This window comes from Ylistrum balloti, unplaced genomic scaffold, assembly GCF_031769215.1.
Source record: "Ylistrum balloti isolate Yb309-2 unplaced genomic scaffold, AGI_CSIRO_Ybal_v1 Utg369608, whole genome shotgun sequence".
In the NCBI taxonomy this organism is placed as follows: domain Eukaryota; kingdom Metazoa; phylum Mollusca; class Bivalvia; order Pectinida; family Pectinidae; genus Ylistrum; species Ylistrum balloti.
Genome location: NW_026781885.1, coordinates 217,982 through 234,060, shown reverse-complemented (window position 1 = coordinate 234,060; position 16,079 = coordinate 217,982). Strand labels below are relative to the sequence as shown.

Sequence of the window (16,079 nt, the reverse complement as noted above, 5' to 3'; positions counted from 1 at the left end):
ATAAGAAAGTGACACTCTACGAACAAATTTCCGTGTCAGTGTTATATTAAAATGTTTAACTGATATAACTTTCATAAGGATGTGGGTGGGGTTCGATAGATAAATTTAAAATTGAATTTTGAGATTTTCAGACGAGAATAGGTTTGCAACATGTGATTATGTAAATTTATCTGATAGGCCTCAGTTATTGTTCCTGATTTCTTTAAGATTCACATAAGTTTTATCAAGCTGTTTCCGGTTAGAACAGTATCTTCATCGTAAATATGCCGTCGATTTTCTTATTCTTTTCTTTTTTATGAAACAAGGAAATATTTTTTAAAATATTGGATAAAAAAAACCCAAACTATTTATAAGGATTTATTCATTAACTATTTAACACATGTTGTTCGTATCGCCCAAAAAATGACACTTTTATCTGAAAAGCAATGTCAGTCCTTGCTAATATCGGCGTGTATTTAGCTACTTTTGCCAGAAATACCTGCAGATTAAGGTTACCCGGATGTGACAATAGACAGGTGCGCTATCAGTGACGCACGATGAGGACGAAACGGTTTACAGAAAGTCTGGTTAGCTTGAATCGTTTAAGTCTTAGTTTTAAAGTGACATATTGTATGGCTTCTGTTAATTGAAATTATTCATTCGCTACCCGTCTTCATGCGTAACTTGTGGATTTTTTTTTTATTCGTGTGTTTTCCTTTTTAATGAGAGAAAAACAAATGAGGAAAACATGCCTTATTATCTATACGGGATACTGTCGTGGAGTTGATCAGTATAAACACCTAATCCGGCCTTATAGAGATAGTGGGTACCTGTGTATTGTGTGTGTAGTCGCTTGCTTAAATGGGGACAGTCCACTTCAGAGCGCGGTAACTAAACACTCGAAATCCAGAAATCAGTTGTGACACGTCAATATGCCACGAGGAACTCTGAAAAATAAACACCAGTAACTTTCTTTCTCAAAATTTTATAAAACTATTTATATAAATAATCATAGTTCTCAGAAATTTTGGTAATCCCTATCGACAACACATATATTAGAAGACATTCAAAGTTAAGCGTTTTTCATTTGATAAAGTTTTGCCTGTTTATTTGACTCCAACTGTAAGTAATACGCCACAAAGTTAACAAAAGCATTCATGTCGAAAGTATGTTAAATAATTATATATATATATATATATATATAAATACTCCAGGCGTTTGGATTTTCGTACGTTAACCAAGGAACTATACGAGAAAGTCAGGTACCTGACAATATTTTTATTGTGTTGTGATCTGATATAGAACTTTTTTCCTTATGGTTTCTGAGAAAATTTTGATAGTTTTAATTTAATCATTATAATATCGAAGTGTTTAGTGCTTACTGTCAAAGTAAGATAATAATACATATAATTTGTATTTTATTTTTTCGGTGTCAAGCTTTCATTTCTACTTTATTTTTTACACATCCGATAACGTAATTCTTTTATTGTGTATTTTATTGATATTTTTACAAAAAATATAGCATTATGGCAATATGATATATTTCAATCGACATAGCTGAAACAGTCCTTAAATGTCATTTCGAGACAATTTAGAATCTCGTTGTATTGTACTCGTGGTGATTTAAGGTTTCGTCAAAATTCCAAGAAAAAAAAAACAAAAAACAAAAAAAAAATAAGATAAAAGACAAAAAACCAAAAAGATATAAAATCATAGCATGTTATTTTAAGGGTGTCGTACGTTTCCGAAGTCGACGTCATCACGGAAGATATCAAATGAGTCAGTCAAAAACGTAGACTAAACGTACTAAGCAAGTTAAAACATTCAGGCTCATAAATTTCCACTATATTTCTGTTGAAGGTTTCGTATCGAAGAAAGTGTATTTCAACTAAAACAATCATAGACACACTCCGAGAGAATAATGATATAAAATATCCTAAACGAAAGGAATCTCTATTTCGTTTCGTTCGTTTAAGATAATCTATTTTCAATTTACCCGCGTCTCGTGACTATTTCGTCAATCGACATTCCTAGGTCAGTGTTCAGACGAACAGGGAGTGTGGCAACCGCTTCTTTACACAATGATCGAAAATCCGCATAAAACCGTTCATTTTCAAACTGATTGTGTTCTGGATACTTTCGTTGTCTGATTACAAATGTAAGTAACCCACAATTGTGTCGGTTCATGTAGTTGTAATGATGCAATTTGCTGCGATAACCTATGCATCGTCTGCGCTGGGCACGTTGTCGACATAAAAAGGAAATGGCGGTAAACTCCAGTTACCGATCTAATGCGCTAAGCGGACAGCTTGATATGTCAAAATTATGAACGAAATGAAATAAAGATATTATCGAATATTTCTATAAACTAAAGTAAAAATATTTTAGTCTATGAGGACAAATCCGTCAAGGCGTATTTTTTAAACGGCAAATAAACTGTGTCAGAAACCCTTGGGGTGCCTCTTCCTTTTGTGTTTACGTTTGGTTCTATAAATAGAATTTGCCTTTGTCAAGGCTGAGAAACCATGCGACGATGCATATGTTTTCAAATGCTGACATTCGACAATCACATGTGTTATAAATTACCATTTCATCTGTACATTGAATCGTAACCATATAACTTTTGATTAGACTGCTGAATTCTGTTATCGATCAATTTCGAACTCCAAAGTCTGTTGAACGTGTGGAGTTAAAGTCTTAACTATCGACCTGAAAAACTTTTAAAATTTATATCGTATAAAGTTAGGTTCATGCAACGCTTACTGCTTTGCATGGGAGATGATGAGTATTTACAAAATCACCAAAGCTTGATTGATAAATGAAGTCACGATGTTTAGTGTTCTTGTACATCAATTTTGATATGATGTTTTATCTTCTAGTAATTTGAAGCTAGTTAAAGCATGTCATTTCTTTCAATGTCTATCGGACATGTTTAAATTTAAACTTAAGATTACATTAAATATATTATTTCCTTGCTGTACTAACTAATAATTTATATCAGCAACACCAATATGTATGATTTTTTTTCTGTATGGTAATGGAGATTTTATGTGTCATTTTGATATATGCATCTTGATAATCTCAGCATATGTTACAATTTTGGTTATGAATGCCCTTTGTTGCCTTTTAATGCATAACTGTAAACTTTTACTGTGAAGGCATTACACTACCTGCTGATAGAGAATGATTAAGTCAGGTGCTGATATATTTACCTGTAGGTAAATTGGGAATCTCTACATCACCAGTGTATTCAGGTAGCCTACAGGCATGGTCTGCTTAATTTGGGGAGGCATTTAAGTGAGGTGCTACTATTTACCTGTAGATGAATGGAGAATCTCTACATGACCAATGTATTCAGACAACCTACAGGCATAGGCTGCTTAATATGGGGAGGCTTTGTTACTATTTAGAATTACTTTATGGTTTGGAGATGTAGCAGATGGGTTTTGTCACCATTTGTGTAAAGTGCTATCTACCCAGATTGCTCTATATGCTATATATCTCATTGTGATGAATTGTGAATGTGTACTTAACAGGTAATTGTAATATAAGAACATCTGTCAAGACTTCTGCAAGATGTAGCATTCCATTTTTATTGGTAAGGGTATACAAATACATGCCTTTTCAATCCCCCTACTCCCACCATTCTCCACCACACACAACTATATATGTCATACAAGCCAGGTACACAAGTTAGCTTCAGCTTTTCCAAAATTGAAACTAAACGCTAATAGAATTGGAAGTCTTCCTCTTTTCATCATTAAAGGGTGATCCTTGCATAACAATTTGTCTGATTTGGTAGGTTACAGATTAATGCCAAGTATGATAAAGGATTAGATTTTTGAGAAATGTTGAAGGATAAAGGGACTAGTTCATATTTGTAGCTCTGTCAACCCTGTTGTCTTTGGCATGTATATTTAGTCTAAATATAGTTTAATATATAAAGGTATCCATGAAGGAAAGCAATAGTAACTTGTTGCGACATCAGCACTTGACCACCCTGAAAGGCAGCTAGTTTGAGTCTTTTCATATTTTGCTCATGCTGAATTTTTCATGCATACATCTTAAAGACAGGATATAAAAAGTAGTGATGGGTTATTGCTTAAAATCCAAAATGAATAATCAGTTTAAATTGGATAAGCTTTCTGATGTAGTTAATCCTTTACATAATCGGCTGACTGTTCCAATATTTATAGAATGTGAATGCATACTCTGGCATTTCTGTTAACATTCTCTTTTCTGTAAATACCTCACCTAGAATTTACATAAGGATGAATGCTATTGGCAATTGGCATCTTTATTTTTGGATAATATGGTTTTCGTTTTGGCTAAAGCACAAGAAAGTATTAAGGTAGAGTAGCAGTGATTATGAAAACATTGTAATTAATCATAGCATCAGATGAGCTTAAACAACTAGATAATCAATTATATATGATTATCATCCCATGACTACCTCAAAGTGAACTGTCCAGCAATGATCCCATGCCTGGTAATAAATTGCTGATTAATATGAAAGAGTTACATACAAATGCTATGTTATTGTCCTACAATTGCCTAAAACTCCCATCCACTGACAGAGTTTAAATAAGAATTTGCACATGGCTGAACCTTCAGGCTTATTCAGGATAAAAACTTAAAAATAAAGTCAACTAGAGGAGGGTCCCCTGCCTTGCTTGCTATAGACAGGGTTGTGGAGCTTGGGTCGTTTTGATAGCAAAGCAGACAATTATTAATACTAACACTGCCTTGAATACTAAATTCTAAAGATTTAAACAGTATTGCAAAGTAGGAACATTTCCCTATACTTGTATACAATGTGTGAAACATGTTTTATTATCCTATTTTGACCCTTGGTCTGTTTTGATTTAACTGCTGAGGTTTAAAACATTGATTTTTAACAAAAGAATTTTTTTCATCTAACTAACATTGTCATTTTCAGTTGTGTTGCTTGGAGAAGTAAATATTGAAGTTTTAATTACATGGTAAGGACTTTTCGTCACAGGGTTTTAAGTCTTTATATTGTCCTCTGTCCTTTTACACAAAATTTCTTCTGGCGTAATGTATGGGAAATTCTTAAAGACCCCGAGGAAAGACGCTAAGACGATTGTTAGAATTGACTCAGTCAAGCAAAGCCAGTAACTTCGATCTGTTCAATGTATTGATTTCCCCTTTGTATGGCCCCAAACTTCTAGGTTGTTATTGATTAATGTTACTAAGGGAATTATGTTATTGAGCCATAGTTGATGTTGACCCAGAGTATTATACTAAACAAGTCTTTCGGGAAACTTGATGTGATAGGCTATCTTACTTTCTATTTCCTGTCGATATTTTAACTGGTGGAGATTTCAGATGGTGTGATATATATATGGATGTGAATTAATAAAGGAAGACAAATTATTCAGTAATTTTTGTAAGATTTTTTTCAACTGAATCCAGAACACACTTTCCAAAATTTTGGTCAGTCCCATAAGCCAGTGATATATTTTTTTCTGGAAATATGGACAAGTTTTACAGAGAAAAGCATGAGACCAGGACTAGAATATCTGAATCCCTAAAATCACTATGGTTTATTTTATTATTAGATGGTCAAAGTTGAAGAACCATCTTTGCTGTCATATATTGGTTTCTGAGATGGTATTTACTGAACTAGAAAGAAATGGAAATAATAAATGATGGATAGTGTCTGATAAGATAAGTAGTACAAGCTTTGTTTGAGAAATTGGATGGCAAAAGCTAAGATGTCTAAAAGTACTTAATTGTTGAATGCAGTACTTTGTTTAGATTGATAAATGCAATAAATTACTTGATATTTTAGTAAAAGTATATTGGAACTTGGCTTATGTGAAAAGTCAAGAATGAGGGTTAAGGTCATAAAATATAGTGTTAAGTGTTTCCATGCTTGTTTCTTCAGTGTCATACTCTTCAGATAAATTTCAGCAATGATATACATCATACTGTAAGATCTATTTTTTTCATTATTATTTGTGGAATCAAACCAGGGATCAATTATAAGAACTGTTATTGAATGGAATAATTATTCTAATACGGTGTTATATAAAAAAAATTTACTGAAGCATGTATAGTAGTAGCAGGACAGATTTTCATAATGATTGTTGTACAATCAGAAAATGTTTATCGGAAATTAAATGTTGTGATATACAGCTTGTTGATTTGTAATGTCAGACCATGTAGAAGTTGACTAATGTAACCTAGAGGGTGTGTCTTGTCACATTTGGAAGATGTGATGTCATCGGTATGGTGGTTCATTATTGATTTATGGTGAGTGTAGCAAGAAAATACTTCTATAGGAATTGACAGGTGAATGTCTTGTTAAGGTTTGTCAATAGATTCTTTTCATAGGAATTTACAAAAAAATGGCCTTTACTGCAATATCATTGGACCCATAAAATCAAGTTAGAAAAGCATTTTATTAGACAAGATTGAACAATATCACAAAATGTGTATAAATATCCATGATATCAGTATGTTACAGCAGCATTTCATAAAACAAAACTCCCAATAGTGCTAAAAAAGGGTTTCAGAGATTTTATGAAACCTGTACATGTCCAGTACAGCACTGTCCAACTCAGTATATATATAGGTCAGAAAAGAAATGGTAGAATATTATATGAGGTAAACTACAAGTCAAATTTTTGATTGAACCTTAAGTCTAAACTAATCAGTCATCATTAGTATTTTTCATAAAAAGGTATAATTGTATTAACATTATTAAACCCCAGACATGATATACATTTCTACTGGAGTTCCACTATATGAAATAACCAACACATAAACACCCTCTTCTGAAAGAAAAGAAGTGCTTGATTCAAAGGCTTCAGGTACTGATGCTAAATCTGCCCTGATGGCTTTGTGGTTAAGGAATAGAAAAGATGTTAATGAAGTCAGAAATCAATTTTATATCATTGATTTAAGAATAAGATGATGATACTGTATATTATTATCATTATTGGGACCACAATTAAGATTGTTCCAATTTTTGAAAGTCATTGTCTGTGCTGAACGCGAATTTTGAAAGCTTGTTTCACAATTACAATTTTGTTTTTGTTTTACCGTGTATATCAGCACATTCTGTTCGAGAGACTGTTTCACATTACACAGAACATCGAAAACATACAAAGTTCTGTTTGTACAGGTATGCATATATCATTCTAAACTTACCAACACAAAATTAATGGTGATTTAGACTACTTTATTTATATCTAACCTCATACATAGGGACCTCATTCAAAATAATGTGTGTTGACTGTTCCATACAGTGACAGTGTAGGACTTTACAAAAATACCTTCATGTTTCAATAGCAGATAATGTCATTCAGGTGTTTTACAATATGTGGGTTAGTCTCATTATTGACGTAGCCACGGTTCAGTAGAAGCTGTGTATAACTACATTACACATACTAAAACCCCCATGTAATACTTCTTGGTAAGTGATCTAGCTAGCAAGTTGTAGGGACTCCAGACTTCAAAAGTGTAGTAGCTATACAGGTACACTTATAACAGTTAGCTTTGATATGTGGGTTGTTTGTTAAGCAGGCAAAGGGAATGTCCCATCAAATTTTTTTATTTTTGTTGCACAATATTTGATTACAACCATTTCTAAACATAAGCAGAATTCACATTCATAATGGTGTATTTATATGTGTTTAAATGAAACTCTACAAATTAGGTTGATGGGAAATACAAGTATGAAATGCCATCACTTATAATAATACTATCACTATTTGACTCAAAAATACTCTCTTGTGGAAAAAACCAAAATAGAAAATATGCATTGACATTGGAAATTTTAACTTTTGTTTTGTATTGATAAAAAATGTAGAAGAATTAAACAATTGTTTTCCTTTTATAGATAACCTTTTCCATTGAAACCTTGCCAAAAAAATGTTGGATGTTGAAAATGCTTTCACAGTATTATAGCATGTATGTACTAAGTCATGTCTGATGTTATCGTAGCCCTACACATTTTCACAAGGAGGCCTCGTAGGGGTGACTCTAACTCTGGTTTTAAAAATAGGTTTATTTCGTAATTTCCAAAGAGTCCCAGATGGCCTCATGATGATAAGCTTTCCCACTTTTGTGATTAGTGATATGTGTATTGTGCAATAGTTGTAATAATTTGATCGCTTTGAGTCAGATGCTTTTTTATTTGTTATGTTATAGATATTTGTGGAATATAAACTTTTGCTGGCATATGATGGTAGGTAAACATTAAAAGAATGAAAAAAGTCAACCACACAAAACAGGCAATGTTTGGTGACAGTTAATCCAGGTGACTCCTTGTAAAGAATATTGGTGTTTCTTGCTTATTTGTACATATTAAACTTAAAAATATTTTTATATTGGTAGTACTTTTTGTTGAATATTTCATATTTATGCTGATAGATGCAAGTTTGTGTTTTTTAGGTATTACATATTTAGCACTTTAAAAAAATATTTGGTTTACCTTTCACAGCAGCACATGCAAGCTTTATACATTTTGTTTACTTCATTTTTCTTAATTTAGAACTAAAAGCACTTTAAAAAGTTCATTTTTTATCTGTTTTTCAAATTGCAGTATACAAGGTATAAGTTTGTGCATATTTTTCAAGAAAATGACTTAACATTTACCACATTTACTGATAATACAAGCATGAGTCATATCCTCTAGCTTGTGTCACACATGTTTCATAGTATAAATTTTGCCATGTGACCATGGCCATATGTATTATATTAAAACATTTTGAAAAACTAGAGCAAAGTTAATATAAAACTGATATCATATGGTACAGTAATTGTATTTACGTATGAAAACGAAGAATGTTTGTGCTGGGTATGATAGAAATGAATCAAGCCAATAAACAATACCTATAGATGCAAGCTGGTATTACCAGGTAGAGATGACTTGAAGAAAACTGCATGGAATCAGATGAGATTAAGTAATGAGTTGTTTCTCATTTTGGTAGTGTCAGGAACCTCTGAAGAGTAAGTCTAGTAAGGAATACATCAGGAGAGCTATGTTTGGTAACAAATTATCATTGTTGATTGCAACTGTAGGCAAACAGGGTAGAAGTTGAATCTCTCTGTGAATGGCTTGGTAGTCCTGAACGACAATTCCTAGTCAGTTGAAACCTATCTTTGGATTCGATGTTTTACAGTTTATTATATATATTCATGGGCAAAAGATCTGTATCAGGTAAGTTATGTCCATATTGTCACTAAAGTCTTTCATTGAAAATTTTAAAGCTTGCTTTGCATTTGAATGAAAAGAATTTTAAAGTGAGATTTATGTGTTGGATTTATTGCCCTGTGAACAACCTAGGTCATTTAAAGACATGATCTCATATAAGCTGATGGTTACCTCATTGAACAACATATGGGAGGCCCATTGCATGTACCATTCAAAGCAATTTGGGGGTAAAGTGTCTTGTTTAGTCAGCGCAGACTGGTGCATTTCACGTCCAGGAGAAAAACGAAATGACACGGGTAGGGAGTATCAAACCTCACATCAAGGGTCTTCACATGAGATTATAAAGGCCGACCCTCTAACTGACATGAGCTATCTTGGCCACTAATTTTAAGTAAGAAAGAAGAAGATAAGGAATGACTTACAAATTAGAAGTTTTATTGTACTGCCAGCCTCAAGTCCCTGGTGGCTTGTGGAATTGCATTAAAGAGAATCATGTCAACTTGTATCTGTCCATGGTATGATTTGATGATCAATGGCATGCAATGTACAGTGTATGATGGTGACAGTTAAGGTCATTTAATGTGATATATGATTTTGTTGGCTTCATTTCTCTACCTAGTCCTGACTTAACTCCTCTCAGTTTAGATGTAAGATGTATAAATTGCTTCAGATTGAATGAAAAATGATTCCTTGCAAAGGAATAAACTAGAGAAAATGACTAAATCTTAGGACTTCACACAAGGAGTTTCTGCCCTCTTGAGCTATTTCAGCTGGAATGAAAGACGGCAGAAAGGCTTTGTAGGCATTTTTGTGTTTTTTTGTCATTTTATGTTGAAACAATTTGAGTCATTTTAAGTTTTTAAAGATATTTGTGCCCTTTGAATATGTGTTGAGAGTTGAGAAATGGTAAACAAGTCGAGGGGAATAGATCCAATGTGATAGATATGAACAGGTATTAAAGCTTTAGTTAGTACTCCAGAACCAGACTGTATTCTTTGTGTGCCTTTATATGTACTTGAATACTAATATTAATGTATAGACTAAAAGGGTACAATGTCACTGTGTTACATGATACATGTGTACATTCTACAATGGGGTTGTAAGGTTTTAAGACTTCACGCCGGATGGAGAGTACACTGAAATACACAGAATTTAAAAGAAAGAAAAGAAGTTGAATTATTAGTTTGAATTTTGTGAAAGCGTAATTTTTTCATACATTTCATTAGATTTTATACACAGTGTTACCCTGGATATTCCACAGTCCCTACCTTTTTGATAAAGTAGGATGCTTGGTAGTAGTTTAAATGGGATGCTTTAGACTCAGTGAGGTTTCTTAATTTTTTTGCATGTAAACAATATAAATCATCAAATTTACTTTGCTTCCTCCGCATAAGTTCTGAAATATTCTACAGTAAAAATGATTCACTGCAGGTTATGTTGTAACTGTGGGTGTTTGTGACTTGAACTCTGTCATGAACTCTGTACTTGTACATACATTGGTGTTAGAAGTAACAGTCCAGGAAAGAAGACTGAAGGCATATCCATGTGTATACATGTGGCTATTTATCAAACAGAAATATATGACTATCTGAATCTGATAGACGTGGCTTTGGGGACAAGATCTTGCGACTGGCATTTATATATACCGGTTCACTTGATAATAGTACCTTGATGACATTTTTTTATCAGTAATTCCATTCCAGAATCAATAGTTGGCAAGCGTTTGAATTATTGAGAAGCATCCTATACAACATGTATCAATGATGAAAACACCAGCCCCCATACACAAAGCCAGTCGTGTATGACTCATTAGCAAGCTTTCTCCAGCCAGGTATCCTGTGTGGTGATGGTTTAGTGCGTTTTCCCCAAGACTTGCACAATGGACTGGTCTATCTATTGATTTTATCAAGACTTCAGGGCCTTGTAGGGGTGTAGGATTTGTGATGGACCATTTATGTTTTACACATTATAAAATCACTTGTAGTGAATTTATAGGTGTTTTCACAGAAATTACAGATTCTATATTTCTTTTTATATACATGTGTAATTTAAAACTGGTTATGAAACTTTAACTGGTGGTAGTTGGCTTAAGTTAAGTAGGGGTTTGGTTGAATACAATACGTTCCTTTAAACATATAACCACACTCAGGGATACACATGTACTCCAGACTATACTCTGCTTTTAAATTCATGTTCTGTCACATTTGAAGGAGAGGTTAATTAATATGCCAATTGTCTTCAAGCAAGAATCAACGATAATATATATAATGATATATTTTCAAATTGATAGGATTTACTTTTGTTGTTGTTGGGAGCTTTTACTTCAAGCATATTTATAATTACTTTACCATTGTATTAGGAAACTAGTACAGCCTTGTCACTGGTGGTGATTGGTATAAAAACTAAAACATGGAAAGATACAGGGCTACTTAGTAGTATCTGAGGGATTTTGTTTTTACGTTTTAAAGCACACAATTTATTCTTTGGCCTAATCATTTTCTTGCTGGATTCATATTCATTTACCTGTAGAATGACTTGGAGTCATGTTTTACATGTATTTCAGTCATACATGTGTATATTTAGTATCTGTGCAGGATGTTGGGTTGTTACTTTAAGTTTAGGGCATGAAGGTAATCAGAAAATCAATGAAAAATTTGGGATTTCTGAAGTAAACGTATATGGCATATATACATGTAAATAGTTCTATCAGGACTGAATCAATAGTTTACAAATATTGTTTTCCTTATCTCTTCATTTGCATGTACAAAAGTCTAGTAAAGAAATGCTTTGATGGCATACTTCTATTGAAGATTGAGATTGTAATTTATAGGTTCTGAACAAGATATGTGCAGCAATAATAATGACATGTTTGTGACAACAGTTGACTAAGTATACATGCCTGTCGCTAATGACACCGCAATGTGCCTACACAAAAATCTATATCATGTAAGGCTATTTATGTAGGGAGTTAAAACAGGTTTCTTTCATATAATTCTCGCTGCCTTATTATATGTCAGTACAATGAGAACAGTTGAAGAACAGGTACAAGTAATTTCTAGAATGACAGGTTTTTCCCTTTCTAGAAATAAAAGTATGATCACCAATATGAAAAATGTTTATACTTTCATTTATGTTGTTTTTTTAATCATCATTTAATTGTGTATTTATTGTACAGAAATATAATTTTGTTTTTAAAGAAATGTCCTACAAATCCAGAAGATAATATCCTGTGATCAGATGGAAGAGTACAGGTGGTCTATGTGTTTGTAGTATTTGCCAGATACTTTAATTGCCCAGGTAGAGTGTCCCAGAGTTCAGACTTCATGAGTTTGTTAAACTGTAATTGTTTAGTATCCCCTTGCAACAAGGTTGATACATAATCCAGTGCTCCAGATAACTTTTTGACATGTGGGGTTTTCACTCCTACCTTTATAAATTGAGGGTTTTTTTCACCCCTGCCTTCAACAAGTGTATGGGTTTTTCCATATTAGGGTAACACTGAATTTGTAAACATTTTTGACAGCGCCATATTTGCTATGCGACTGGTTTATAATCACGATCAAGAAAGCGCTTGTTACGAGTTTCGTTTACTTGATAAGTGTCTGTTTGACTTAGATTATTGAGTTTTCTAACTACGTAATATTGGAGCCGGACATTGACGCAGAGTCCGGATTTCGCACGGGTTAATGACGCAAATCTGATTTTTTTCCTAGCGTGAAATTAGAAATATTGTGCGTGAAAACGCATTCACGCAGGCTATCTGGAGCACTGATAATCCAATGATATCCTTGCTCTACCAGTAACATCTTTGATTCGATTTTCATGAAACTGCAAACACTTTTTTTCAACCATCATTCACCTTTTGACAAAGTTCATATCTTAACCATCATTTACCTTTTGACAAAGTTCATATCTTAATCACCTGGGGTCAAAATTTAGGCCATCATTACTTTTAGAAGAATTTTCAATTTTGGATTGTCATAAAATTTGATGCATTTCTTAATAACCACTTGTTTACAGTTTGTATCTCAGCTTCCTGGGGGTCAGAATTGAAGTCACCATTGTAGTGAATTTGAGGAATCCCCAACTTCCTTCAGTGCTAGGCTATTTCTTTACCATTACCAGAGATGCACTGCAACCAAAAGTCCAATCATTCTAATGTTCTATTGACTTTCGTTTATCAATCAGAGTCGAACCACACAGCTATTTCAGTAAATGGTAAACAAGATTTTATGAAGTCATACTGTTTATAGCATTGTTTACTAAACACTGGAATCTGTTTTCAAATTGTCCTAAATATCAAAGGATAAACATTGGTTTATTGTTCAATATGATGGATATTCCTGTCATTGCTTTTCTGATTCTAATGCTGGTCTGTGATGACTTGTGTTTAATGTTCAGTAAGGTAATAAGGTTACTGTTTTACTGTATGGCTTTGTAGTTGAGAGCTGGTTTAATAATCTTAGATGAATTAACCATTTTCTTGATTAAATTTAATTTGCCTTACAGGATCTGCTGTTGATTATCTGATGTCTATAGTTATACCAGTCATATATAAACATTTAGTCAGATATTTAGAAGGTAGAATAGACTAGGACCCTGTGCAGGTGCTAATAGTCTTTCTACCCTTTTATAGAAAATGAACTCTTCCTATGTGTAGCCAATAAGTGAGCTAAGATATTTTACATCTACTAAATAGGGATGAATATACAGTATGGCAACAGGCAGGTGTTCTGGTATACATTTATGTATATTTTTGCACTGCTTGACTTGGCACATATTTTGTTCAGCTACTCTCCACACTTGTACATAGGTATAACAGTATTTGAATAATGATCCTAGTGTTTGTATTGTTTGGTTGTGATCTTGCATGTAATATGCCATTTCAAGAAATCCTACAGTATATGATTCTGTGCCTATTTGGAAATGATTTAAAGACAGTTTTAAAGATATGCAGCTTCATATCAATATACAGTTTTTCTCCTTTTCTTCAAACCAGGCATATGTATCTAGACTTCAATTACCAAAAGCTATACATAAAAATCCTATCCTGTGATTTTCTGGGCAAATCAAGTTCATAAAAACAATTATGTGAATATTTGCTAATGGTGATAAAAATTCCAATAGAAAGAAAATAGAAACTTTTCATTCAACGAATATCAAAGTTTTAAAAGATTTAACAGATTGAGTTAAAGTGTATTGGGTTGAATGTGGAGCCTACACACCAGAGGATGTCTTCTCCTTATCTGCAGGGTGTAAAGTCATATTCACTGAGGTTGAACGTCTCCTCTGATCCTTGACTGGGTGAGTCCCGGTACTATTACAAGTCTAGTCAGTAGTAACGTCATTTTAGGTATGACCAACAGGATGGTATTTTTTACATTACATATACAGTATTATTGTTTATTGTTTAGACATACTTGTACCGCAAATGTGAATATTTGTCATATATGTATCTGTGATGATTTAAATAGACCTAGAGTTAGTCAAATGAAAAAATTCTTGTTTCCATCACAAGCTCTGAACTAAAGATACTCCATGCAGTACATAAAATCTGTAATAATGTTTCATTTGTACAATATTAATACTTACAGAAAAATCTGATCATTGTAAAATCTGATTTTCATGAAAGTTATAAATGTTAAGGTAAAGACTGTATTAGTCAAATCCATTATGATCCATTTAATGTTTCAGAAAAACGTGTTTCATGTTCTAGTGGAGATATAATCCACAGATGTTTACATCTAATGAGGTTTAAGTTCTTTGTTTGAAAAACTGCCAGATTATTTTTTTATCGACACATGTACATGGGTTGAACTTCAATATAGAAATTTGGAGTAAATTGGAGAGCAACAGTTTAAATTTATGTTTGTGGCACAAATGTGGGAATGTATTTAGCATGAGCTGTATAGGAACAGCTGTGACCCATAATATCATCACCATCTGTAGTATAGGGGATGCCGCCTAGGAGCCTCACCATGACCAATATCAGGGAAGCCATGAAAGCTTCGACTACAGATTCAGGGAATATATATGACTTACAGATCTGATCTTGTGTGTTCAAAGACACATATGAAATCTGAAACTGTACAATTTGAACTAAGTAGTTGCAAAATATTTGAAAATTCTGAATGTGAATATGGTTGAAATAAAATCTGTTTGGGTCGAGTAAAGCTAACAATGCGTATACAATATGTACATACACCATGTGCACTGTATAATAGTGTGTAGACTTCATTGTGGGATCACCATCATGTTTAATATGAACACCTTGGGCAATATTTGTGCGATAGTCCCTGTATATGTTTTGTGGTGTGTACACAGGTAAATCTTTATCAATAGGTTGGTACAGTGAAGTCTGAAGATTCTAATCTGAAAAAAATCATCAGAGTACTTAATGATTCACAGTCTATCATAGAAGTAAAGACAAAGTTACTTAGCATTCTAGAATCTGTTTCAGATGTATTTTTGTTTTAATATTAGAAGGGTCTGTGATTCAATTTGAATAGCATTACTGTTAATATAAATGCCATTTAAAGGAATTAATTATATTGTTTTAATTCACATTAGGAGTATGAATAGAAAATATGCAATATTTTCTTTTGATTTCATGTAGCATTAGAATATCATTTTAATTAGTTCATGTGTAAATAACAGTGTATTGGCAACTAGATTGACAGTTATATAAAAACCAATAACACCCTGCTCCAATTTAAACATACCAGTCAACTTTAATCATTTTCTAATTCCTTTTGAGCATACATGCATCCCCTATGGTGCATTTTATAGAAACTTGTGTTACAGAAATACAAGCTTTGTGTGGTTGTGAGGTTTCTATGACTTGCTAGCTTGTCCGATTGATTTTATGGTCCTGTTCAAATACCAGACGTAGCTTTACAAATTCAGACTAGTA

General features: G+C 33.1%; 1 protein-coding gene across 1 annotated transcript in view; it reads left to right on the top strand.

The window, feature by feature from the left end:
• The first annotated feature begins 2,055 nt into the window (after window positions 1-2,055).
• Window positions 2,056-16,079, top strand: part of LOC132546701 (mucin-2-like) — a 35,212-nt gene continuing 21,188 nt past the window's right edge. Inside the window, exon 1 of the mRNA XM_060210420.1 lies at window positions 2,056-2,137. The gene's annotated coding sequence lies outside the window, so the exon portion shown is untranslated. The remainder of the gene's footprint in view (window positions 2,138-16,079) is intronic.